Below are 26,005 nucleotides of genomic sequence, written 5' to 3' on the forward strand. Positions count from 1 at the left end.
CGTTGTTGGTAACTGCTTTTCAAGTGTCTCTGATAATGTAGTGATTGACCTCAATCTGCTCATCAGGCAGCAGTGATGGGGGCAATGACTAACTCGCATCTGGACTACTGTAACAGTCTGCTGGCAGAGATTTCAGCGTGTCAGATCAGTAGACTGTAGGAGGCCCAGAATGCGGCGGTCAGGCTAGTGGGTCATCTAGGAAAAAGGGAACCATGTGTCGGCCCTACGAAGCTCTTTACACTGGTTGAAAGTGGAAGATCAAATTAAATTCAAAATAGCCTGCCTGATGTACAGATGCATCAATGAAACGGCACAGGAATATCTTACTGCCAGAGTGTGCTGCTATCACCCAACAAGAGATCTACGGTCTGGAGGTAAAACGTTGATGTGTGTACTTCGAGCTAAAAGGCTCTGTAAAAGCGACGGGAGATTTGGGGTAGTTGGCCCAAAATTGTGGAATCAGTTACCCAGATAGATCTGGGCATGTCAATCTATGGATGTGTTTAGAAAGAGGCTAAAAGCCTTTATTCAAATAATTAAAGTAAGCTGCCAGCCAGATGCAATATCTACACACGCTACTTCTTTTACATAGTTAACATCAGCGCCCGAATGCAGTTGAGTCTGTTAGGTACGTGTAAGAAATGCGCAAAATCAAAACAGTTGAGAAACAAATGCCTCATGATTGTGTATGGGAGGTCTGGGGCGAGGCACTGTTTCTGTTTTGCAAAAATATTCTATTTCAAAATTTGTGTCTGGTCTCTTGGAGCCAGGCCAGCCACAGATCTGCTCTACCCATGAATTCCATGGCTCCCCCACTCTACAGTAGAGTTGTGAAACAGAATAGCAGTATAAGCCTGTCTCTTCCGGCTCCTTGATTGCTCATTTGTTCTGTTGATTTAATCCTATTACTTTCATGCCCCGGCATGGCGTTTAACGTCCTGCCAGGGAGGGCCTTGGCTCGGACTGCTAGCCGTTAAACACCATGTCCGCCCTGGCGGCAGGGCGTGAAAGTTCGATTCACACCCTGGGATTTCCCGGGGTGCAGATCATTTTCTTACTTTTTTGGTTTAATTCCGATGGGACATGTGCTCAGCACCTCTCCCATCGGAATAAAACAAAAAAAGTCAAAGAAAATGGCCCCCGCCTGAAACATAAAAAGGGACTAGGTTTAGGGACTTCGGATGACGGGGGGCTATTGAAAACAAGTTAAAAAATGGCTGCTGTCAATTTTGTTTTTTTTTTCTCACCGCCACGGGTGGTGAATGCAGAATCGCACCTGGGAAAGGCAGATTCTGATTTTCCCCAGTGCCAATGGGAAAAACAAACGTGCATTTGAAGCTAGTGTGAGCAGTCCTGCAGTGCATTATCAGCCGAAGAAGTACCCGGAGTATCTGGCTACCATTATTTTGGACTGCGGTACTGGCAATCGACTATCCTGCCTGGGAGACATAAAGCGGAAAGTGCTGCGCATTTGCCCTTGCTTGTCTGGAGCAAGTGTCCTGCAGTCCAGATGGAGAGTGGTCATGGTGCTACAGAGGATAAACCTGAGTTTGGGAAATGTTGTGGTCAACGGCGTTGCAATGAAGTAACCTGACCTTGCCGTATATTATAGCTTGCCTGAATACTAGCCGTCATGCTCCCTCGACTTCTTAATTACAAGCATTATAGTGAAAACGTTATGCCTTCGCAAACGAAGGCTAAATCCATCAAATGCAACTTGCGAGTAAGATCCAGGAAGGGAGACTCCTCCTCATGCCAGGCTTTCCTTCTATAGATCGGCTTAAAACCGATTTAAAATAGTTGGGGCCACTACACATCCCTGTCTCACCCCTTTAGTAATCTGGATAGAGTTGGACAACTCCCCTTGACTATTTAGTTGGATCCTTACTGAGTTGTCCATGCATAGCTGTTGAATCATTCTTAACAGGCACGCTTCGATACCTCAGCGTTTTAGTTTTCCCATATTATTTGAATATTGACATTATCAAAGGCAGCACTCTGATCCACCATGGCACTCAACAGGATGCCCACGCCCTTCCTAAACCCAGTTTGAAGAGGGCTCTACCCACTTAAATAAGTACTTTAGCACCAATTTGGCAAATATTTTAGCTGCTGAATCTCAGTGCGGTCTATAGTTAGCTGGACTCAATCTCTCACCACCTTTTAAAGATTGCAACTACAGTTGCAGTGCGCCAAGATTCCGGACAGTCCATACCCCTGGCAATAAACTGAAAGAGTCTGCATAGGGTGTTGTACCAAATATCGGGGTCTTCCTTATAAAAATGATTAGATACCGTGTCCGGACCACTTGCCCAGCCATGGAGATGTGTTATGTCAAACTGGAACTTCCATATCTCGGGCTTAATGTTTTGTTCCTGCGCCCGTGATGCACTCAAGCCCTCTGAGTTGAATTGCTTATAGTAATACTCACATCACTCTGATACGCAGCACGATAACTGCTGATAATGAGTACTGTACAGCTTCCTCCAAATCGCTCGGGTATCTCTACCAACCACATTTTTTAATAGTTTGGTTTTTGCCGATATACAGTTTGAGACTGTGTCTTGAGCCATGAGCTGTATTCTCTTTTGATGAGTTTCACTCCTATTGAGAGAAGTTCACCTTTTCTCATAGTAGATTTTAGTTTTTTCAGTTTCTGCCTTAACTCCTTTTTCTTGTGCTTCATAATTTGATCATAAATGGAAGCACGATTTTTAACAATCAATCATCGGGGTTGCCCCTGGAATCAACGCAGAGGAACTCAGTTAAGCTAAAACATTAGTAAATTGTGCTGGAAGGGTCAATTTATTTTGCTGTTCTTCTGGCAGTGCGGCCCAACATCGGTCAAGTTTGCAGTTTGTTTTGTGGACTTTTTTGGGTTTTTTTGTTTTTTTGCTGGTAATTATCAGATTCGTAGGCCCTTGCCTATTAACTCCCCCGGGCTCCCCTCTGATAGTGAGGTGGAGCCAAGCATGGTCACTTAATTGTGTCCTCTCCATTTTGAATGCGTATACATTTCTCTGCTCCATGTTTTTTTAGAAACATGCAGTGAATTGTGGATGCAGCGCAATGGTTCTGCCATGCTAGTATCTTCGCCCCCTTTTCCCCAAAGAGTTGTTTTGATTGAATGAATCCCCATCTTGATAGGAACTGCGACCTTAGTCTACAGTGCGCCCCCCCCCACTGACTGTGAGATTTATCGTAGGGGAAGGTTCCTCGTCCTCAAACCCTTGACCCTCCTCTGTAACCATACACTCAGTTTGGTTACGATTGGGGGCAAGGTTCCTGCCAGCCATCTCCATCCTGCGTCTGGGTAGGATCGGTTAATGGGACAACGTCTATCTGTCATAATGACCTGTCACTGTTAGATTTTGCTCCGGGTGAGTGTAGTGCTTCAGGCCCCCGTCAGCATAATAGCTCTTAACACCCTGTAGTAGGATGTCCTCTTGGTGCATGTAGAGCAGATCTTCAATCAGTTTTGATGAAAAGTGCACTTGCCTAGTCACGTTCGGTCACTCGTGTGTACGAATTTCAGATCTTGTGATGAAATGGGCTATTGAGGACAGCAGAGACAGTAGTTTAGACTGGTTTAGCAGGGTATTTCATTCCTCCTCAAAAACGGATTTAAATGTCAGAGGCTTTGCAGGGGGAGTTTAAGGTCTGCCTGAAGAGGCCCCATCGGGGCATGTGACCATCGATTTTCCGCTTTGCCCCTCACACTAATTGGTGAGCAAGCCACGTGTTTCGGGTTGGTCTCATTCTCCGCCGTCTTTCCCCTTGGGCTCTTTACAGTTGGCTCAGCCCAGCTCATCACTGTTGCCCCTTCTGTATTTGGGTTTGCGTTGATGGAAGGACTTTATCTTTGCTTTTTCTTTGATTTCTTCTTCTCAACCACTTGCCATTTGTCATCCATAGACTTTTTGTCATTTTTTTTTCATTTTTTTTTCGTGTTATTTGACTTTTGCGTGTTCTTGTTGTCACCGGGTTGAGTAAATACGTTTGTCTTTGGCACACTGGTTTTACTTGTTTCAGTCTCCAAGGTCCTCAGGTTACTTGTTGCTCGAATCATGTTTCTTAAGAATTTACGGGATCACCTGTTTCTCTTCTGCCGGGTCATTAGTTTATTATCATATCCCCCTCCTCCCATCACTGTAGCCTCCCCATAGGTTCTTGTGGTCTCCACTGTAGGACGGGTCGGGTGGTGGGTGGGGGGGGACAGACTCGCAACCACTAGGGGCGATGGCAGGCTTCACTATATTTATTTTGGTCATACCCTTATCCAGATCTGCTATGAGGCCAATGTCATGTGAAGAGGTTTCTCGCCCCTTAGCCGAGTGCGCACCCAATTAACCTTGCTCCATTCTGCCAGTAGGATTTGAATTTCTTTCAGGGTGGTTGCATTACCCTTGACCTCGTAGATAACTGTATCATACAACCTTATCAAGGACATTTTGCGCCATCAGAACTGGTGTCCGAGTCACTGTTCATTGTCTATGCCGTGAGATCATTTGGTGGTGGAGGGGGGAAGCAATGCGGAGTGGTACACGTTCTCTTCATCCTCATAGTCATCCTCTTCGTCATCAATACTAGCATCTGATGGGCACACCTGTGTCTGAGATTCAAAGTTCTGAAGAGATACGCTTAATCTCTTCATCTGTTGAGCAGAATCTGTAAGCTCGTTCGCCAGACTTATACCCCCCTCTGCTGGAGAAATGCTCAGTCTATGCTCTGTTTCTCCTAGGACTGATCCCGAAATCTTGAATACTGCGATTTCAACCGGGATGGTCTGAGTGAATTCTGCTCCTTGGTCATCACCGCACATGCTGGCCTGGGTTATTTCGGTAAGTGATTTGGTTTGCCGTAGGGGACATTAGCCTGAGATTTTGAATTTATCTGGTACTGATGGCTTTTCTTTCAGTGGAGACCCACTCAGGGTTCTTGCACAAACCAGGGAGGAGGTTCGCTCACTCCTAGAATTGTACCTCTTCTTTGTACTTTTCTTTATTGTGAATGTAGTAGGTTTCGGGTAATGTAGGGCACCCTAGTAGATGGACGGGGAAGGAAGTAAGGCACATAGTATATCTAGGGCAAGGAGAGGTTTGAGCTCTCACTCAGTCACAATGGCTTTGCACCCACATTCTATTTTCCTTTTTGCTTACTCAGAGCGGGCTGCACACCGGGGTGTCCTCTTCCCCGAACTGCAGACTGCAGTCAACACTTTGCAGCCACACTTCTTTTTTTAACTATAATGTTTGATTAAATATGAAAAGCTTGAAAAAAAGGCTGCAACACTGTGGCAAATCCAGAGGTCTAATGCACCTCCTACTCTCCCTGTTATTCTCACTCGAAAACCTTGCCTGCTCTTCCACACCCAAGTAACACTTTTCCCACCAACCAGTACCTAAACTTTCACACACTTTTAGCAATCCTCCACCATGCTCCTCTGCACTATCCTCACTGCGCTTGGTCTTTTAGTCCTCCTCCTCCCTTGTTCCAATGTCCCTCTTTTTCTCCACCCCCCGCCCCACTTCCATTGGTTCTCTCCCTCACCTGGATCCCGAGGACAACTGCTAGCTTCCTTCTGCCTAGGGGCAGATTTACAGGAATACAAGCACATCTAACGGCTCTGAGCCCCTCCCCATTTCCATATGCGGCTCTGCTGATGTTTGGAAATGGTAGAGTTTGTATGTCTTCTACCGCTCTACAATGTCGGTTCACCAACGATGTAGTCCATTTCAACGTCTGCATGAGGTTTCCATGGAGCTTCTGGTTTGATATGCACACACTTCCATGAACCTGCTGAAGGTACACTTAATGTCAGTGTCCCATAGGATTGCAGGTTTGATGTACGGATCGATCTGGGGTCTGACCGTTTGTAGCCGACTCTTCTCCTGGTGAGTTTGCTTGCTCTTTCCTGCACTGTCATGCCTTCTGGGTTATGTAGTAAGACTAGCCAGTATTTGTGCATAACCGGTATGGACAAGAATAGGTCGCTTTTCGGTCAGGAAGGATCACTCCACACTTTTTCTGTACTTGGGATTTTTTTATTACATGAGTAGGGTCTGCCGCAATTACAGCAATGCAGATTTTCCCAACTGCCACTGTTCACGGTTCCTCTTGGCTTTGTCGTACTGTCTTGCTTTCTGCTGGGGTTTTCTGTTATCGGGCTGTCCTTGAATATACCCAGATGTACTCCACCGTCACTGCTTCCTCTGGCCCCTCCTCTTGCTGCAGTGACTGAAAGTGTTAGGCTTATGCTCACTTTTTTATATCCCTTCCTTCTGTCGCCACACTCTCACCACCTGTCCTTCCACTTCCTCATTAGATGTTAGGATTGTCAATACGTTTGCAGGTATTGCTCTTTCTTGCTTCACCCACCAAAGCCCCTCCAGCCCACGGCTTCGGATGCAGCCATGTAGGAGCCTGGTGTTCCACTCCTACTGTGCTTTTGGTGCGTCTCTACTTTGATAAGTGTAGGAGTGGGGGGGGGGGCCTGGTCCCACCATGAAATTAACTTAGTTCATGACTAAGTGTCTGAGACTTTTAAAACGTATGCATTTTACCATCACAGCATAATATGTTCAGTTGGTTTCCTGAAAGCGTCCCGGGAGGATAGCTCGGCGGCAACGTGCTCGCCTTGGAAACAAGACGGCACGAAGCAACACAGGATCGATCCCTGTGTCCGAGCTTAAAAACCTCTGGGTATCAAGCGTGTTTATAAAAAGGCAACTAAGAGACGTATTCTTATAACGGTGCCCCAATTCCCAGGGGCTGTGTGAGCGCTTTAAAAATGCAAATTAAAAATGTTTAAAAAGCAAAGCGCCACTATCACTGCAATAAAGTCTAATGACCATGCCATCCACAACTCTCGGCCCCCAAAACTGCAGGCAGATTCTGTAACTTATTCAATCATTATAGTCCCTTTTGAAGCTGACATCCCCCACAGGAGAGTAGTACTTAAATTGCGAAAGGCCCCTGGTGCGGACATGATCTGTTCAGGCTTATTTAAAAACGTTCAAGGACCTACCGACTGTCCCTTCAAAATGTAACTATCATACACACACAACTTGCTAACCGTTGTGAGAAACCAGAAGGTGTCTCACCCACTAGTCCCCGGGGATCTGCCATCCAAGTGCCCAGGATACAGCCATCGCTTCTGGATCCGGTTCCTGGGGTTGGACCGGTATGGGAGGATCACCTGGGTGAGGGGTCTTGTGGGAGTTGGACACCGGAAAGCTGAGACACATTATCCCCTTCCCTATAACACCTTTCACCTTTACCTAGGATATTTAGGAACTCTACCCCCCCTTACCTCCCTTTTACAACACAAGCACTTTCACACGTACAGCCCCCCATCAGATAAAAACAGACTAACACCTGAGCAGTATAACTGATGTGTTCCAATACAATGGTCAGGCAAGGTCCAGCAATTACTGATCATCACACCTGGTTTCCATTAAGCTTCCCAACACAGATAAAAAGGCAGAGCATGAGAGCACACTCTGAGTGAGGCAAAGCACACAAGGACATTTTGAAACTGCAGCTGAAAGAGAGCAGAAAGACAGCCAAACAGAAGGGGATTGCAAGGAGGGGAAGTTCCCTAGACTTTTTCGACAAGGAACCGTTACTTTCCTGAAACCTCGAATACAAAGCTTAAGACCTGGAAACCAGACTGAAGAATTCTGCATTTTGTCAGAGATACCTGGGGCCCTCCCGCGTCAATAAAGGCGGGGAGAAGCGATATCCGCTGTGGTACCATCCTTGGCTCCAAGAACAAAACGACGACAGTGAAATCAACACAGCCGGTGAGTTGGGGAGACGAATACAAGACCGGTCTGTGGTTAGGCCAAGGATGCAAGCAGCAACATTGTATGGTGAGCGCTGGAACGAACGTTGATAAAACTTGCGTGAAAAGACGCAAGTAAAGTTGAACTGCTGAGTGATTGAATTTTAAAAGCAAGATGCAACACCTTTGACAAAGTGGGCCGACACTGCGTGGGTGCTCAGTCGAAGGTTTCTGTAAGGTATCCAGCTAAGGAGTGGCAAAAGTGAAGAGTGAGAAAAAGGTTATATCATGAAGGGAACGAGTAATTGTGAATCGAAGTGGTCCTGCGACAGGTCGAGCAAAATCCTGTGCTCAGTTTGAAATTCTTGGATTTTGATGAAGTAGAGAAAGTTTGGAAAAGTAGACAAATTTGGTCCGATCCCGGCAGAGGGTGACCAATTGAAGGTTTTGGGTTAAAGTGGGTTTGAGCCCGGTGGAAGTGGGTCTGGGGGGGGGGAACAGTAAATCACCCGATAAATTGTATATGTGAAATCCTAAGAAGAAAGGAACTTTAATGTTTGTCATGTTGCATCAGACCCTCTGAAATAGGAGACTTTAAATGGCAAATAGACTTTGGCACAGAATGCCTTGATGTTGAGTTTTTGAACTCTATTGTTGTGCGAGAGAAGCCAGAGAGTGCTAAGCTTGAGTGTGCCACCTTGTCACGTGCTGAAAACGTGGTGAAGGGAAGCCACTGGCTTGACTATCCTGGCGTATCATTTCTTGAACACTTTCCTTTTGAATAACATTGTTTCCCACACTATTTGTGTTTTAGAAGTAAGGATTGGCAATAGGTTCATTAGTATAGGCCCTTTTATTTGGACAGACTCGACTAGGACTGCGTTACTTGATGGTCGTAGATTGCTCCCATCTTTAGATTTAGGATTAGATGGGCGTTTTTCAAACCCAATTAAAGTTCAATAAACACCCTTGAACTGTGATCACTTGTGTCTGTCTTACTGTTGGATACCATGCCTTCCTTACACTGTAGACCTATATAAACGACTACCTATGACTATAATTAATAGCTATAATTAAGTGATTAACTATGATTGCATTTATGTCGGTTAAAAATACTTTATTTAAGCTGAAGGGTCATAAAAGCAGACAAAAATAGCAACAATTTATCACACACAACATGTTAAAAAGATAAACTAATCATGTGTAATGCTCCATACAGGAAAAAGCAGTTCAGACAATATCAACATCACACAAGCATAAAGTGGAAGTGCATACCAACATCATAAGCACTGAAAGTGCATTCTAGAGGTTGGTGCACAAATATAGAACAGTGACAGGTTATGTTAAAATAACAATCGCCCTTCTTTTTACAGCCTTGTATACAATTCATTTAAATATCGGGCAATATCATCACAATGGCAAGTATATCCTAGCATCATTAGCACTTTGTGATTTATCCAATGGTCTCATCACCCCTTTCCCGGCAGTGACCTCTCCCCATGTGGCAAGGGGATGGCAGTCACTAACTGATCCTGACCCTGGGGGTGGCTATTGGGGGAGGCAGCCCCTCAGAGGGAGTCATGACTTAATTTGACTAGACATGGTACCCCCCTTCTTTTGAGGATACCCCGCCTCACCTCACCCACCTAGGAAGGATCCTGAAAACACCTTATCAAACTCCGCATACAAGTTCTCAAGAACTGATTTGCCTTTTAATATCATTGAAAACACTCTTCCAGACTTTGAATAGAAATTATTAGAAACAGACTAGCATTACCATATACCTGTGATGAAAAAGATGGACCGAGTAATGATGATCATGGAAAGTCAAGAGCATGTGCTGTGCTCCAGTGGTTGGAAGAATAAACCGAAGTCTGGGAAATGTAAACCGCTGAAGCAGCTGAAAAGTGAACGCTTGCTGAGGAACACTGCTTTTCTCAGTGTGGTCCGAGACACTGTGGAGCTAGAAGGAAGTATGTGGAGCCAACTGCCTCACCGACACAGAAGCAGGGAGTAGATTGCTGAGGAGAGTACACTGCGAGGCCACCAGAAGCAAATGCAAGGCTTCTGAGTATTCGCCAGTACTAGGAAGCAGCCTCCACTTCACGTAAGCCCAGGAAGACCAGGAATAGGCAAGCGGGAACCGCGAGACCCGAAGAAGCCTAAAGACACCAGAAACAGCGAGAGGGAGCAAAGCACCGTAGGGCTGCCGCAAGCTCACAGCAGAAGAAGCAACGTACGACAACAAGAACGGGTGAATAACTCTTAAGAGAATGTGGCAACATTGCCCCTATAGGCAATGCTGTCAGAAACAAATCATCCTAAATGAAATGCATGAGAAAGAACCAGTAATTCTTTTAAATCAGATTTTTATTGGCATTTTGGTTATAACACAGAACAGTATCAATACATTTCTTAATATTGCCAACATTAGGTCCCACCCTCCCCCTTGCCATGGATCGTCAATCTTCTCGTGTAATATAAAAGGTTGTACACATTAATTTTTAATTAAAGAGGGGCCTGTGATATACGGGTACTTCTACTATGAGAAGAGAGGGAGGGGGGGTCACAGGCTTCCTCCTGCTCCTGTTTCCATGACTTTTTGTAGTCAAATCTGAGAACACATATCTAGGAATTTATAATCTCTCAAAATTCTACAGACCACCAGGAAACCATTTTTTATTAGTTACTCATGGTACTTGGTTTTGCCTAGAAACATTTATTTTCACATAAAAACATACAACATAGTACATATTGACAAAACTTGCATGTCACAAGTTACCCATTCATTCTGGGTTAGTATCTAATATGGCTGCGGTATTGCGCCATGGAGTTCTACATTCTCGTGTGTCCGTATTTTTCGAAGTTCAAGTTGATGGTGAAACTTCTTATGCAGATCAAATACAAACGGGGATTCAAAAACCTAAGAAGTCACATGGAATGTTTTTAACAGAATCAAAAACAAAAATGCTTCAGTTCGATTGACGCCTAAACTGATGTTGCTAGTTCTTCTAAAAGGAGACTATCCTTTCGCTGTGTTTCTACAACCTTGTCTTCTAATGTCCCTTGATTGTCTCTGGAGGTGCTTACTTTCCGTCATCTCTATTTATTTTGTTAGCGTAAGGATTTTATAGCTGTATTGTCGATGCACTGTGTTTCGGCCTCTGTTACTGATAGACCATATTCATATGTTGGTCTTCTCTTTGGTTGTGTAAGGCCTTCGTCAGGACAGAGAGTGTATTATTTATGGTGAACTTACATCTTCTAACCCCATGTTCATTCACAATCTTATTCAGGGGGCAGGACAGGGTCAGATGTCAGTACAGAGCGTCATCTATTTACGCTTTGTCAATGCCTCTGCTGCTAATCTCTGTGTGTGGGTTCACTTAGTGGATGGCACATTCTTCTTGTATGTGCGTCAGTAAATCCTTATATGGATCCAGGACTAGACCTTCGTCCAATACGTATGCACTTTTGAGCAACCCCACCACATCTGTATATATTCTCCTCTGTCGCGGTGACACTTCCAACAGTGCGGGTCGTATCCTTCTCACATCTGGGATATCCTCACCTGGGGATAGTGCCATCTGTGCAACAGTTTAAGGGCCTGAGGTCTATATTGAAGGGATGCAGTGGATCGGTAAGCCCGCCTGCACATTTGGGTCCATAACGCAGCATCAATTTCCCTACCAAAGTCCTGTCCCCATTTAACTCTTGAGGATGGAGGATCCCTCGGGACTGCCGTGAGAAGCAATTTTTATAATATCCTGCTACCAGCCATCGAGACCCCTTCTGTGTAATCATGAATCTCTCAAAATTCATCAGTTCTCTTCAGGTTCTCCCCACCTCTTTTCGGACAGGGCTCCCTTTAATTGTAAGAAGCGAAAGGGCAACAGGTTGCGCAGACCCAAGGCGTCCTCCAGCCCCCCCCCCCCCCCCCCCAAGTGTATGAAAGCCGTCCCTACCCACAATTGTCCCGCCCTGATGAGACCCGCCTCATACCACTGCTGGAATGCAAGTGGTTCCTCAATTCCAAAGCGCGGGTGCCCAGGTGCAGCTCAAAGGTGACAGCCATGTTGTCAAACCACCTGTTATCCCCTCCCTCGCCCCGCTCTCTCCCTCCAAAGAGACCACAAAACCTCCAGGACCGGATGATGCAAGACTCTTACTCAGGATGCGGGCCCTGGGAACCCAAAGCCATTCCTCTAATGTAACCAGGGTTAGTACCGAATTATCCACTGCCACCCGTTGCTCACAGACCCCAGGTTAAGAGAAGCAATTGCTTTTTAGTACGTCGCCAGATCTGACAATACCACTGCCCCCCTGAAAGGGGCCCCTAGGGGTCCATCGTGCTATGGAAACAAGGCAATGACCATACACGAAAAGATGCGCCAGACACGAGGTTTCAAATTCCCAATGCTAGGGTTTATTGCAAGCAAAAGATAGTATCAATTGGCCAATTCTGATCTCGCGCCCCGCGACGTGAGTTTCCTAGACCTCGAGGGACGCAAGAGAACGAATTACGTACATCAGTTACATATATACAAAATGCATATCATACAATCAGCAAAGTCATGTTCAACACCCCTCTGTATTAAGTTCCTTTGAACTCGGGATGACGATGGACATATCCGACGAGTCTGATGATTATAATGCTTTCGATGTCTATTCTAGTAACAATGTGCAATTTAGAAAGTGCGGAGGCATCTTTTAGAATACAGTGGTTCTGTTCTTGGAAGCAATCTGTACACGGGGGAAGAGCCACATTCCAAGCTTTGCTATCTATGAGGTACTATTTGTGTCCTGGGAGCCGACACGTTCTAAAGGGTTTTGCGAGGGGGGGCCGTAAGAGAAGCATAATTCAAGCCTTTAACTGTATTATTCTAACATATTCTACCATCGTACGAGACTGGCTGGCAGCTGTGAAGTGATTAAATGCCCTGCAGCTTCCTCCCAAGGCTACAGAGAGGGAGCATGGGCATTCCTCTCTGGGCTACTCATGAGGAGTTTCAGCAAACTCTTCAGTCCCGCGACCTTGTCCTTTCATATTCAGACAACAATGTTAACAGTTGAGCAGAGTAAGCAGAATCCGCAAGAATTGCAAGCTGCAAAGCAGTTTTTAGACAAAAAGCAATGAGCAATGGTTAACAAGCAAAATGGCGATTCTTACTATATTTAAAATGGCCGCTCGTCGGTCAAGCATAGCAGTTCATATTTCTCCAATTCGGGGCATAAGACGGTTGGCCCACGGCCATCAAGTTACATCTATCATTCAAATGAAGGGTATTCATTTTTCCAGATTGACACACCCTCCTTTTGGCCGTGTGCCAAACGTCTTATTTATTCATTGTATCGTCCTCTTCTGAGGAGGAGTCTGGGGTATCTGCATCTGAATCATCTCCATCATTAATGTCTATCGCCATTCATTTTTACTATTTTTGTTTCCTCAGTGTCTCCGTTATTCCGGCCATGCGTTTGTTTTCCTCTCAACACCATGTGCATACATCCCTTAGTACATCCATCAGTTATTTCAGTGTATATTATTGGTAAGCATTGTATGCAACAGCAGCATGTTATGAATATCCCGAGTACCATCATTAGTATCGAACGAACTTCCATCCCCAAAACCGCAATAATCCCCATAAACAGGATTCTATCCCCCAACCCCCTGCTTCAGTAGAGAGTGTGGGACTTATGACATGTAATTTCCGAATCGCTTTAAATATCGTAGGGGAGTAGTCCTCTATATACACACAGCATGCAGTTTTTACGAGCTTGCAAACTCCCCCACGATCAACTAATATTATATCGAGAGCCATCCTGTTTTGAAGTGCCATCAGTCTTATTCCGTTTTCTTCTAACGTCATGTTCAATAAAATATCCGTTGTGGAATCTATTGTTTTTTGTAATATTCCAGACAGTTTTCTTATATTGTAAGAGTGTTCTATTTGGGACAAGAACGGTATAAATGATTTGGCTGTATCCATTGCTATCATTCCATCCTCAGTACTCCTTTGAGTTCTACCTTTTGTTCGTCTGGCTACTTCTGCTGTCTCCAAGAGGAACACTCCTGGAAACAGTAGACCTAGGTAGCATGTACCTCCCCAGTTCCTAGGTAACCATGGATATGCTTTTTCTCCACATATAAAATAAACAGGGTCTCCCACGTACACGGGTTCTATTTCATGTTTTAAAACCACTATGTTCAGGCAGTTGCTAAACGTTCCTACTTTATAGGAACCCTTTTTCTGTAGACATAGGGGAGCAGTTTTGGGGCTGTGATCCACTGCATAGGCAGGGGGCACAGCATCTTTGTTCCATTCATCCCTCATCCGAAATGTCATTACTGATGTTCTTTCTGCTGGTGGGGTTGGTCTATTCTGCCTATGTAATCTATCTAGTCTTGTTATTTTTCGTGTATTCTTTCTCACGGGTTCTAGTGCAAATACGCGAGTTTTTTGGAATATGGAACAACCCACAGGTCTCATAATTACTTCCTCAAATTCATTCATATTGGTCTCATCTAGCTGACCCGTATTACTCTTGTTCCATTTCCCAAAGAACATTGCACTTAACGTTACTTCACAGGAATAAATCGATGGCAATGGTTGTGCATACCAGCCTATCCCTTTCCCACGTGCTGTGGTAAATGGGCGCAAACCCAGCAATCGTTTTTCTTTAACACTGCATGGGTCATGTTCATGATGAGCAACAATGTATTGTTGCCGTAACCTTCTCTGTCTTTCTTCCATTGGGGGCAAAGTACCAGTGATTACATGAACCGGGCTTTCAGTAGCTGTTTTTGGCAACAGTGTTTCTAATGGGTGTACGTACTCCAGGAACCATAGTGTAATAGCTGTTATTGTGGGTACTATCATACTTAAACATAGGACCAATGTCCAAATCAGTACCTTATTCCTTTTACCATGCTTTTTCCCTAAATTTACAGTGTCTAAATCTATCATCTTTTCAGCAGGGGTGCAGGAGGAGGCTGAAACCGGTCTTGACTTGTTCTTCATCGTCCTTCTTCTTGCTGGCAAAGTTCGTCGTGAATGTCTCTCGTTCTTGATGTCAGAAAAGTTCAACGAAAAATGTCACAGTTCAATTCTCCCAGCCTTTTCACAGCCTGGATCATTTATCCACTCCCGAGCAAGATTAGTTGTTCTTTCTCCCACTGCTCAGACGATTTCTGAACAGTTTGTTATTGATAGAGTACCATGTGCATCCAGCTTGTCCCGCTCTGGCTTAGGACACATGTACTTTATAAGCGCACCGAGGAGCCGTGAGTTTTGAATTGTCCAACTTGCACAATTCTCACACTTCTCTCCTCTACGCCCCTGGTTCCTACTCCGTCCGTGAGTAGAACCAAAGGGCAAAAAAGAAAAGCACCAAAGATCTGTGGATCACTTTCCCTGTCGAGACCGCAGATTATATCGATTCACTCCTGCTATTGTATGATCCGTGAATAGTGCCCTTGTATCAGGCTCAGTCAGCCTGTGGCACAATGATGGGCAGCGATGGGCGTCGTGGCAATGATGTAGTTTCTTTCTCTGACTTTGGTGCATTCGCGAGAACTGGTGGGTGCCAAAGGGGTGCACGCGTTTCTGCTCGTGTTTGCAATGCAGGGTTTGTGTCGTTCGGCAGTGAAGTTGTTTACGCTGAGCAACGTTGGGGTACTTTTCTCCCTTCCCCCTTACTGGCAGCCTCCTCAGGCTCTGTTTCGAGTTTCACTTGTCGTTTGTGCTTTTTCAACTTTCACTTCTCGCTCAGGCTGATGCTGTGGCACTGGACTGGCAACAGTTTCTTTCGTTTCCGAGACCGTTGTCTTTTTCTCGTCGTCTGGATCAGGCAAAGTTTTCAGTGACGCTGGGAACCTTTTGGCATGGGTAGCATGGATCCATGCCTTGCGTCTGTCCACTCGGATGGCCGTCTGTGTTGCCAAAAGTACTTGATAGGGGCCGCTCCACCTGGGTGCTAATGCTGTCTTCCGTTCAAAGTTTCTGATTAGCAACCAGCTCCCAGGCTCCAGTGAGTGCCCCGGTCCTGTATATCGCATCGGCAACGCCTCCTGAGCCTGCTGATTAATCAAACGCAACTTTTGTATTAAATGTCCACAGTAAGTGCTTAACATGGGATGCTCGACCTCACATAATTTTCTGGGCTGCGGTGCGCACCATACATTTGCTGTTTTCCCCATTATAATCTCATAAGGGGAGAGCCCAGTCTTAGCCTGCACAGACGTGCGCATACACAACAGCGCTAGGGTAATGCATCCACCCAACTCAACTTGCTTCCAGCGCAAACTTTCGCTACCTTTGACTTCAGGATTCTGTTGTGTCTCTCCACAAGCCCGGCAGAACTGGGATGCCTGGAACGGTGGAATCGCTTCTCTATTTGCAGACCTGCACAGATCTGTAGCACTACTGCGCCTACAAAAGTGGGGGCCGTTGTCTGACCACAGTACACGAGGCAACCCAAACCAGGAGAAGTACTCCTTCAGCATTACTTTTGCTGTGAACATGGCAGTATAGTCTTTTAAAGGATATGCCTCCACCCACTTGCTGAATGCACAGATTACCACTAACACGTACTTGTAGTTCTGGCACCTTTCCATTTCTATGAAATCAAAATGGACCACCTCAAATGGCATAGAGGGTGGGCCGAATCTACCTGCTGGAGTCATGGTTCCCTTTCCTACATTGTGTTGCAGGCACGTGATACACTTCTGCACTAGCCTTTCTGCATTCTTTTTTTATGTGCTCCTTCTTCCATACTGTGGATAAATGCTGTACCATTTTCTTTGCGCAAATGTGGGTAGGGCTATGCGCCATTATAACCATTGCAGTTACGTAACAATTTGGCAACATCCAGTTCTTTGTTTCCTTGTCCACCCAACATCCTTCAAAATCTAACTCAGCAGAGCCCTTAGCCCACCCCTGAATCTCTTCGGCCGTGGCCTCAGCCTGCATTCTTTGACTGTGGCAACTCTATGCTCTATCTTACAAGGTACTTCCTCAGTCTGTACTGTCATCATTTTATTCCGCAAATCTGTGGCTGTTTGCTTCGCAATCCTGTCTGCGAATGCGTTTCCCTCTCCCACTCTGCATGTTACTTTCTTATGCACCTCGCACTTTACTATAGCTAGGCGCTTTGGAAACGTGAGCGCAGACAACAATCGCACAATCAAAGGCCATGCTGAATCCTGGCTCCATGTGATGTCGAGAAACCCCTCTCAGCCCAAAGTCGGGCAAAATTGTGAACCACGCCAAAGGCGTACTGGCTGTCAGTATAAATATTTACGTTCCGATTCTCAGAGTTCACAGGCTCGGGTCAGTGCTATTATTTCTGCGGCTTGTGCCGAATTGTAGGGGATCCTTCTGCTCTCTACAACTCTCTTTAGGGTATTAATTGCATATGCAGCCGTTGAGGTGCCATCAGGAAAATTTAAAACAAGAGCCATCGCAAAATAACTCCCCATCAGGCTCTTTTTGTGGGATATCGCTCAAATCAATCCTTTCCTTTGTTTCTTCTTCAGTGATCATTAAACAATCATGGGGTGGTGATTCGTTGTCACCAATTTCTGCTATGGGCAGTGGCATTAATTCTACAGGATTTAATGCGCTACACCTCATAATTTGGATGTGGGGTGCAAACAAGATGAGCTCATATCTTGTTAGTCTAGCTGAGGTGAGGTGTTGCGTCTGCGTCCTATTTAATAGAACGTCTATAGCATGTGGCACCATCAGAATTAAAGTGTGCCCCAATACCATTCCTTCCGTTTGTTTCACTGACGCAGCAGCCGCTGCGACGGATCGCAAACATCGTGGTAGTGCGTGCGCTACAGGGTCCAACGCGCAAGAAAAATAGCCGCACGGCCTATTTCTTCCACCTTGTTCCTGTGTCAAAACCGCCAATGCACATCCTTCACTCTCACTCACAAATAGTCTGAAGATCTTTTTATAGTTAGGAGTGCCTAAAACTGGCGCAGCACACAATGCAACTTTCAATTGCTCAAACGCTTTCTGACATTCCTCATCCCACCGCAAAGGCATCTCTGCATCCTTTTTAGTCAATTTTATCATCTGTTCGCAATCAATGCAAAATTACTGATCCACTGCCGACAGTAAGAGGCCATGCCTATTACAGCTCTCACTCCTTTTTGAGTTTTTGGAATAGGCATAATAGAAATACTTTTTATGCGTTCTGGTGTTAATCTTCTCCCTTCTTTCGAAAGTAGGTATCCCAAATAAAACACCTCCTTTTGATTATACTGGAATTTCTTCAAACTTGCCTTATGACCATGGGTCGCTAAATGTGTCAAGAGTAATACAGTACTTACTTTGCAGATCTCTTTCGTGTCAGCAGCTAATAACAAGTCATCTATGTACTGCAAGAGTACGCAACCTTCGGGTAGTTCTAGCATGTCTAGCTGCTCTTTTAGCGCTCTGCTGTAAATGCTCGGGCTTTCTGTATATCCTTGTGGAATGCGTGTGAATGATCGACCTCCTAGAGTGAACGTGAACAGATATCTGCTGCTTTTATCCACTGGGATGTTAAAGAATGCGTTCTTCAAATCAACTACACTAAAGTATTCTGCAGTGGCCGGTATCATTGTCAGTATTGTTGTGACATCTGGGACCAAAGGGAATTGTGGGTCTACCACTTTGTTTATTGCGCGCAGATCAATTATGAAACAATAGCGTACTTCATTGCCTCCTTTCTTGTAAACTGGAAGAATCGGGCTGTTGCACGTGCTCCCTGCAATTTCCTCAACCACCCCCAATCTCACCAGGTCAGTAACAATGCTTTTCAATCCATTCTCACCTTCAACAGAAATTTTATACTGGGGAATTCGTGGTAGTGTTACACCTTCTTTCAATTTTTGCTGGCTCTATTTTCAAGCAACCTACATTATCATGCATTGCCCACAGACAGGTTGGTACTCCACTTAACTCTTCTGGCAACTCTTTTGACATGAATTCCGTCACCGGCGCATTGTGAGGGCACATCGTGAGGAACACCCCGTCTGCCGTACAATGTATGACTGCCCCCAATTTTCTCAACAAATTTAATCCTAGCAAGTTCTCTCCACAATTCTCTGTCAAAAGAAATGGACACTGCTCCATAAATGGTCCTATTGTAATTGGGACAGCTTCGGACATGGGGTTAATTAGTGGTGTTCCTGCGAACCCTACAGAACATTCTTCTGCCCTGACAGTGGTATCTCCGGAACCAAGTGGTGGTCTATCGAACACTTCTGTGCCCCTGTATCTACAAGGAAACGGTGCTCATTATTCCCGACTCTCATTTCTACGTAGGGTCCTCTCTGATTCACGGGAATAGACACTGGATCCGACCCCTGTCGTGGGCTGTCCTATCGCGAAAATAACACATCGTCCGATGTGTAGTCACTGCTACTGCTATAATACGCGTTTGGTTGTGTATCAAAAATATTCCCATTTCCCCATCCATGTCCTCCACTCTGATCATTTCTCTTTTGGCCCTGCCCGCCCTGATTTTGGTTCGAAACACTTTGGTTCAATGTCTGGTTCTGTTGTGCTTGGTTTTGGCCATATGATTGGGTTTGAGTACCTCCATTGGTATATCCCTGTTGCTGCTGCATGTTACTTCTGCCTGAGCCGTTCGACCCCTGATGTCCTCTATGAGGCCTTCTCTGACCAAACCCACCTCTATTCTGTAGGTGCCGGCATTGCGCTCGCCAGTGTCCTTCCTCCTTACAGTACACACATTGATTTAATCCCAATGACACCCCATGCATATTATTCAAATTTCCCCGGCCTTGTGCATTACCTCTACCTCTATTGTATCCAATGACCTGCTGCAGTAACACCCCTACTATCGTTTGCATCGCTCCCTTTCTCATCTCCAATGGGTACCCATTACATATCTCACTTACTTCTTTTACTGATGTTCTTTTGTTCGACATCCATCGCATTGTTTCCCCTACCCATACCTGCAATCTTTGTTTATCGCCTATCTGTCCCGGTACCGGCAAATGCTTTGTACCATCTGGAAAAACTCTCGCCCATGATTTTTTTTATACTCAACCTTGACGCCTCCTTCCTACCTTTCTTAATAAACTCTCTACTATACTCAGGTGTAGCAAACATTTCAGCATATCTGTCTTCCATTTCATTTTTTACTTCAATGAGTTTGTGCACATGTTTTCTTACATCCTCATCTCTTTGCTCACTGCGTGCTAACTTATTCAAATCTAACAATCGCTGTGGCGGTAAATTCCCGAGTATCTTTTTCCATTCTCCCACCAAAATTTCCCCCATGCATTCCAACACTACCTGTCTCTCGTCACTTCTTCGGTACCCATACAATGAGGCCAATGCTGCCGTCTCATCATTTCCCTCTATGTACATTTCTGCCTCTTGCCGTAATTCAATCTTTCTCTCTTTGCTGATTGCGCTTCGAGTTACCCGTCCAAATCCTGTTCCTTCAGCCCCGCCTCTCGCCTCCCCAGTCTCAATCTCGACTTCGGGAGGGGCGGATGGTGCTGAATCTGTCTCTAGAGCGAGAGGTGCGGATGGGACAAGTGACACAGGTGGCATCTGTGAAGGGCCTTGCTGGGTGCTGGGAAATTGTGTGTCCGCGGTCTGCGCTGGTGGGAGCACTCGTGCTGTGGGCGGGGCTTGGGTTAACGCTTGCATGAGGGGGAAGTGCTTGGGCTACGGGAAGGGGGGTATGAGAGCTATTGGTTGGGCCCGCGCAGTCGCTGCTGGCGTGTTTGGTTTCGATTCTGGTTTTTGGCCTCGACCCGTGTTAGTTAACAAATGTTCCATTAATTCGTCTGCTATGTGTAGTTCCCGCTGCGGGTATATTCTGTCTATGTTCATCTGGTCCCGTCTCCCTTCCCGTCTTAGACTCTCAGTCCACTCCTCCTCTTCCTTCTCTTCTGCTATCTCAAGCTTCGTTTTATGCCTACGCGCATGCTTCTCTCGCTTCCCTCCTCCAATCTTTGACCGTCTCAAAAGCTGCAGGTCGCGCTTTCTTTCTAATCAGCACCCTCTCTAGGTTATCTATCCTCCCCATATCAAAACTACCATTAATCGGCCACTGATGGTCGGGTTGCTTTCTAGTTTGCCTATGCCAAATTTCACAAAATATTATCGCACCCACACCATATTTCGCATACATATAAGCCGGCGTTCCCCCAGGCGGTGCACTTTGGCCATATTCCAAGGACTGTCTACCGCAGCTGAAAAGCCCCGCTAAAGTGGACAGTACTCCAGGCATGTTTCTTTAACCTTCCCCTTTGGTTAGCCACTTTTACCTGGACGTTTGAGTTTGCAAAATCAACACTCTACCAAAAATCAGGTTTCTCTTTGAATCGGGGAATGACTCGCCTGATAAAACAAGTCGCCTGTTCTAACGCAACTTCTCCCCACGTCGTGTCTGCGCTTCTCTGGCTTCTGCCTCGTCTCGGGACCCTCGCCTCCTTTGCCCTCTGGCCCAGTACGTCGATCAGGGATCAGATGTGTGCAGATCTGCGGAAGGAATCTCTCCTCACTTCTACAGGGTGCCCCGTACACTTCTTGATCCCGGCTTGACCGTCCCGTCCTCGCCGTTCGTCCGCCTTTACTCCGTTACAACGTATACGATGGGGCAAGTGGGGGAGGGTCCCTATTCGGGCGCCATCTTGAAAGGGGCCGCCTCGTGCTATGGAAACAAGGCAATGACCATACACGAAAAGATGCGCCAGACGCAAGGTTTCAAATTCCCAATGCTAGGGTTTATTGCAAGCAAAAGATAGTATCAATTGGCCAATTCTGATCTCACGCCCCGCGACGTGAGTTTCCTAGACCTCGAGGGATGCAAGAGAGCGAATTACGTACATCAGTTACATATATACAAAATGCATATCATACAATCAGCAAAGTCATGTTCAACACCCCTCTGTATTAAGTTCCTTTGAACTCGGGATGACGATGGACATATCCGACGAGTATGACGATTATAATGCTTTCGATGTCTATTCTAGTAACAATGTGCAATTTAGAAAGTGCGGAGGCATCTTTTAGAACACGGTGGTTCTGTTCTTGGAAGCAATCTGTACACGGGGGAAGAGCCACATTCCAAGCTTTGCTATCTATGAGGTACTATTCGTGTCCTGGGAGCCGACACGTTCTAAAGGGTTTTGCGAGGAGGGGCTGCAAGAGAAGCATAATTCAAGCCTTTTACTGTATTATTCTAACATATTCCACCATCGTACGAGACTGGCTGGCAGCTATGAAGTGATTAAATGCCCTGCAGCTTCCTCCCAAGGCTACAGAGAGGGAGTGTGGGCATTCCTCTCTGGGCTACTCATGAGGAGTTTCAGCAAACTCTTCAGTCCCGCGACCTTGTCCTTTCATATTCAGACAACAATGTTAACAGTTGATCAGAGTAAGCAGAATCCGCAAGAATTGCAAGCTGCAAAGCAGTTTTTAGACGAAAAGCAATGAGCAATGGTTAACAAGCAAAATGCCGATTCTTACTACATTTAAAATGGCCGCTCGTCGGTCAAGCGTAGCAGTTCATATTTCTCCAATTCGGTGCATAAGACGGTTGGCCCACGGCCATCAAGTTACGTCTATCATTCAAATGAAGGGTATTCATTTTTCCAGATTGACACTCACCCCACCCCCCCCTTCCTCCTCCTTTGGTCGAATTAACATCTCATAGGCAATCATATGTTTCTTTCCTGCCCAGAGGAACCGCAACATGGTTTGCTTCACCTCGGTTAGGAAGGACGCAGGTACAGGTATCAGCAACATTTGGAACAGAAACAAGAATTTGGGACGAACTAGCATCTTTATATAATCCAGCCGAGCCATCTACTTCAATCCCACTCATCTTGCCATATCCCTTTTCACCGCAGCTCAGAGGGGGAGAAAGTCACCAGGGAAGAGATCTCCGAGGTGTCGAGTGACCTGGATCCCCAAATTGACGGAACGTCTCCTTCTGTACCTTAAATGGGAGCCCGGCCACATAAACCCTCTCCTCATTGGACAATCTCCCGATTGGGAAGACCATAGACTTCCCCAGGTTTACCTTAAACCCTGACGGCTTGCCCATAGCATTCCAGACTCTCCTGCACATGAGGGACCGAGTGCGAAGGGTGGGTGACATAAAGCAAGGCGTTGTCCGCGAATAGGCTTTTCTTGCAGTATATCCCACCCACCCCCACTCCCCTGATCTCCCTGTTATCTCTAACCGCTGCAGCCCAGGGCTCCATCACCAAAGCATAGATCAATGGGGACAGAGGGCATTCCTGACGCGTTCCCTGGCGTAGAGGGAAAGGCCCAGACTCCTGCCGTTCACCACCAATCTAGCCTCAGGCTCCGAGTACAGAGCCGATATCCAGCCAGTCCATCTTGGGCCCATTCCAAATGATCCAAAGACCTCCCTCATGAAGGCCCAGCTCACCCGGTCGAACGCCTTCTCAGCGTCTAGGGACAATAGCATCGCCCCCTTCTCCCGCACCACCTGTGAGCTCATGACGTGGAGAGTCTTTCCCCCCCTCCCTCTATTAGGTTAAACAGCTTGACGAAGGGCTCCGCCAATAAGGACTGATACTGTTTATAGAAATCTGCTGTGAAACCGTCTCTTCCTGGAGCGTTCCCGACCTTTAACCTCTTGATAGCTCCAAACACCGCCTCCTTTGTCACTTCCCCTTCCAGAGCATCCCTTTCCATCCCTGTAGGTTTTGGGAGACTGCGATCAGCCATGTATCGCCCCATGTCCTCCACCGGCTGCTCCGTTGTTCTGGCATAAAGGTTTTTATTGAACTCAGCGAATCAGCCTGCTATCTCCTTGGACCCCCACCCCCATTTCCCCCCCCATCTGAGTCCGTCCCCCCCCGGATTCTCTCCACCCTCCTTTCCACTCTGGATCTCTCACCCCATTTGCCAGGAGAGTCCCAACAGTGTCCCCCCCCTCTCATATTATCTCTGCCGGGTGTTTCATCATCTTGACCACCTCCCCAATTAAGACTGTGTGGAGTTCCTGTCTCTTGTCCCTCATGTCTCCCAGCAGGACCACCCTGTCTACATCCGCCTGGTTGAGCTGCATACGGATAGCTCTCTGGTCTTCTCGGAGCTTGGTTTCTATCGGAGCCCTTTCCCTCTTACGTGCCCCTTCAGCAATGAGCAAACCAGGGATTGGTGGCCTTGTCCGCCTCCCAGACCGTTGCCATACCCGTCTCCCCGTTGTCATTGGTTTTCAAAGTAGGCCTGTATCTCCCTCCTCAAAAATACCCCAAACACCTGGTCCCTCAACAGATTATCATTGCATCTCCATCTATAGCTCTGCGGGGTCTCCGGTATTCGCCAGCTCCCCATTACAAGTTCACAAAGTAATAGCTTCCACCCTTGGGGTCCCAACGTCGGCCTCCTGTTCCCTTGGGACCAGCAGGAAATCAATCCTTGTATACGACCGATGTGGAGAAGAAAGTATAGCCCCCGGGCCCCAGCCAAGCCCTATGCCAGACATCCACCCAAAAGTGTTCCTGGAGGAGATCCCTCAGGGCAAGATTTTCTCTGGTCACCCCTTCGGTCCCTGTCCCCTTGCTGACCACCAATCCAGCTGAGGGTCTAGTATCAAATTGAAGTTCTGCCCACCCATCCATCACTCTAAACACCTGTTGTAGAAACCCCAGCTGGCCCATATTAGTTTTGTAGAGGGTGGCCAATGTGATTCGCCTGCCCTCGTATATGCCTTTTTATTTCTAAAAACCTCCCCCTGAAGCCCCTCTTGGTTTCAATCTCTTTCAGACGGAACGACTTAACAAGGATTATACCCACTCCCTCCTTTTAGAGGATTTATGAGAAACCAAATAATTTCCACCTATCTCTTTGCATCTTATTGGTGATTCCGCCGCCTGTCGATTGTGTCTCTTGCAGCAAGAGAATGAAGAGCTTCTGCTTACGAAACATGTTACTGGCAAGGGATCATTTGTTCTGAGAATTCAAACTTTTGACATTCAGCGTAGCAACCATCCCCTCAACCATTCCCCCGTCTCAACCTTTGCCCATTAATCCTTGTGTGTCCAATGAGGCCAGAGGCCCCCCCCACTATTTGGGATCCATGACAAACCTCGAATCCCCCCCCACCCCACCGCCCCTCTGTCGCTCCCCCTTCCTTGGCCGGCCACTCGCCCCCCCCTCCCTACCCACCTCTACCACCGCTCCCCTCTGTTGAGGCATCCGTCTCCATCTCCCAGTCGCACTGGACATGGTCAGCGAACCATCATGGACTTGTCCCCTGCCTTCCGTATCAATTAAGCGGGTCTGGACGCTCCTATTACCCTGGGTCATTCGGGGAGGTTGTTTACGCCCCATTAATGTCAAGCGGAAACCTGCGTCCCACCCCCCCATCCCGTTGCCCCCTTTTCAACTGCGAGCTTTCAGCCCTCAGAACATCACACAAATTTTAACGAGTGAAACTTCAAACCAAATACAGCGCTGGCTCTCCTCAGACCAGCATTGAACAACCAAACAGTGACAAGTCCATAGCCAACCAGCTCTTGTTGGGCCCCCGAGCGTAACAAGGGCATCACTGAGAGGATGTAGGTAACCAGAAGTATCTATCGCCTCTTTCCCTCATGTGTCTTCATTCCGCAGCCGGTGGGGGTGTTCAATTTCTGAAACCTTCGGCCTCCTTTAGCCCTTCGCTTTCCCCGGGCTGAATCTGTGCCTCTAGGCCCTCGGGCAGGGTCTCTCCTCCCCCCTCCGCCAGGCTCCGAAGAAGGATCCTCTCGACTGCCGACCAAGACCTCGTGACCCTTTCAATGTCTTCTTCTGCCACCAGGTGGTGTCTCTTCCCCTCCCATTCGAACACCAGCGAGAATGGATATCCCCCAACGTTATTTGACCCCCTTCCCCTGCAGCCATTTAGTGAGGGCCCCACAATTTTCCCGTCTCAGCAGGGTGTGGGCTGAGTGGTCTTGGAAGATGGCCACTTTTCAGTCACCATATTGTATTCCGTAAGGTGCTTAGCTTTTTCAAGGATTCTTGCCTTGTCTCCATAGTAGTGCATACAGGCCAAGACCGTGCATGGGCCACGGGTTCCACCTCCCGCCCCGTGCACGGTCTACTGTGACCTTTTCAACAGCCTTCGTTCCAAGGACCGTCCTTATTATGTCCTGCACCTTGCGCTCTAGGCTTGACGGGCTCTCACCCTCCACCTCCAGTGCCCGAAGAATCGAAG

At 46.7% G+C, this 26,005-nt stretch overlaps 1 protein-coding gene across 5 annotated transcripts in view; it reads left to right on the forward strand.

The window, feature by feature from the left end:
* HAUS4 (HAUS augmin like complex subunit 4) overlaps positions 1 to 26,005 on the forward strand; it is an 845,169-nt gene that overhangs the window by 79,433 nt on the left and 739,731 nt on the right. Inside the window, exon 3 of one of the 5 annotated variants that reach the window (XM_069633844.1) lies at positions 4,742 to 4,841. The exons of the other annotated variants lie outside the window; for them this stretch is intronic. The gene's annotated coding sequence lies outside the window, so the exon portion shown is untranslated. The remainder of the gene's footprint in view (positions 1 to 4,741; positions 4,842 to 26,005) is intronic. 5 annotated transcript variants of the gene reach the window in all.

Source organism: Ambystoma mexicanum, chromosome 13 (assembly GCF_040938575.1).
Source record: "Ambystoma mexicanum isolate Mex_15411 chromosome 13, UKY_AmexF1_1, whole genome shotgun sequence".
NCBI lineage: Eukaryota > Metazoa > Chordata > Amphibia > Caudata > Ambystomatidae > Ambystoma > Ambystoma mexicanum.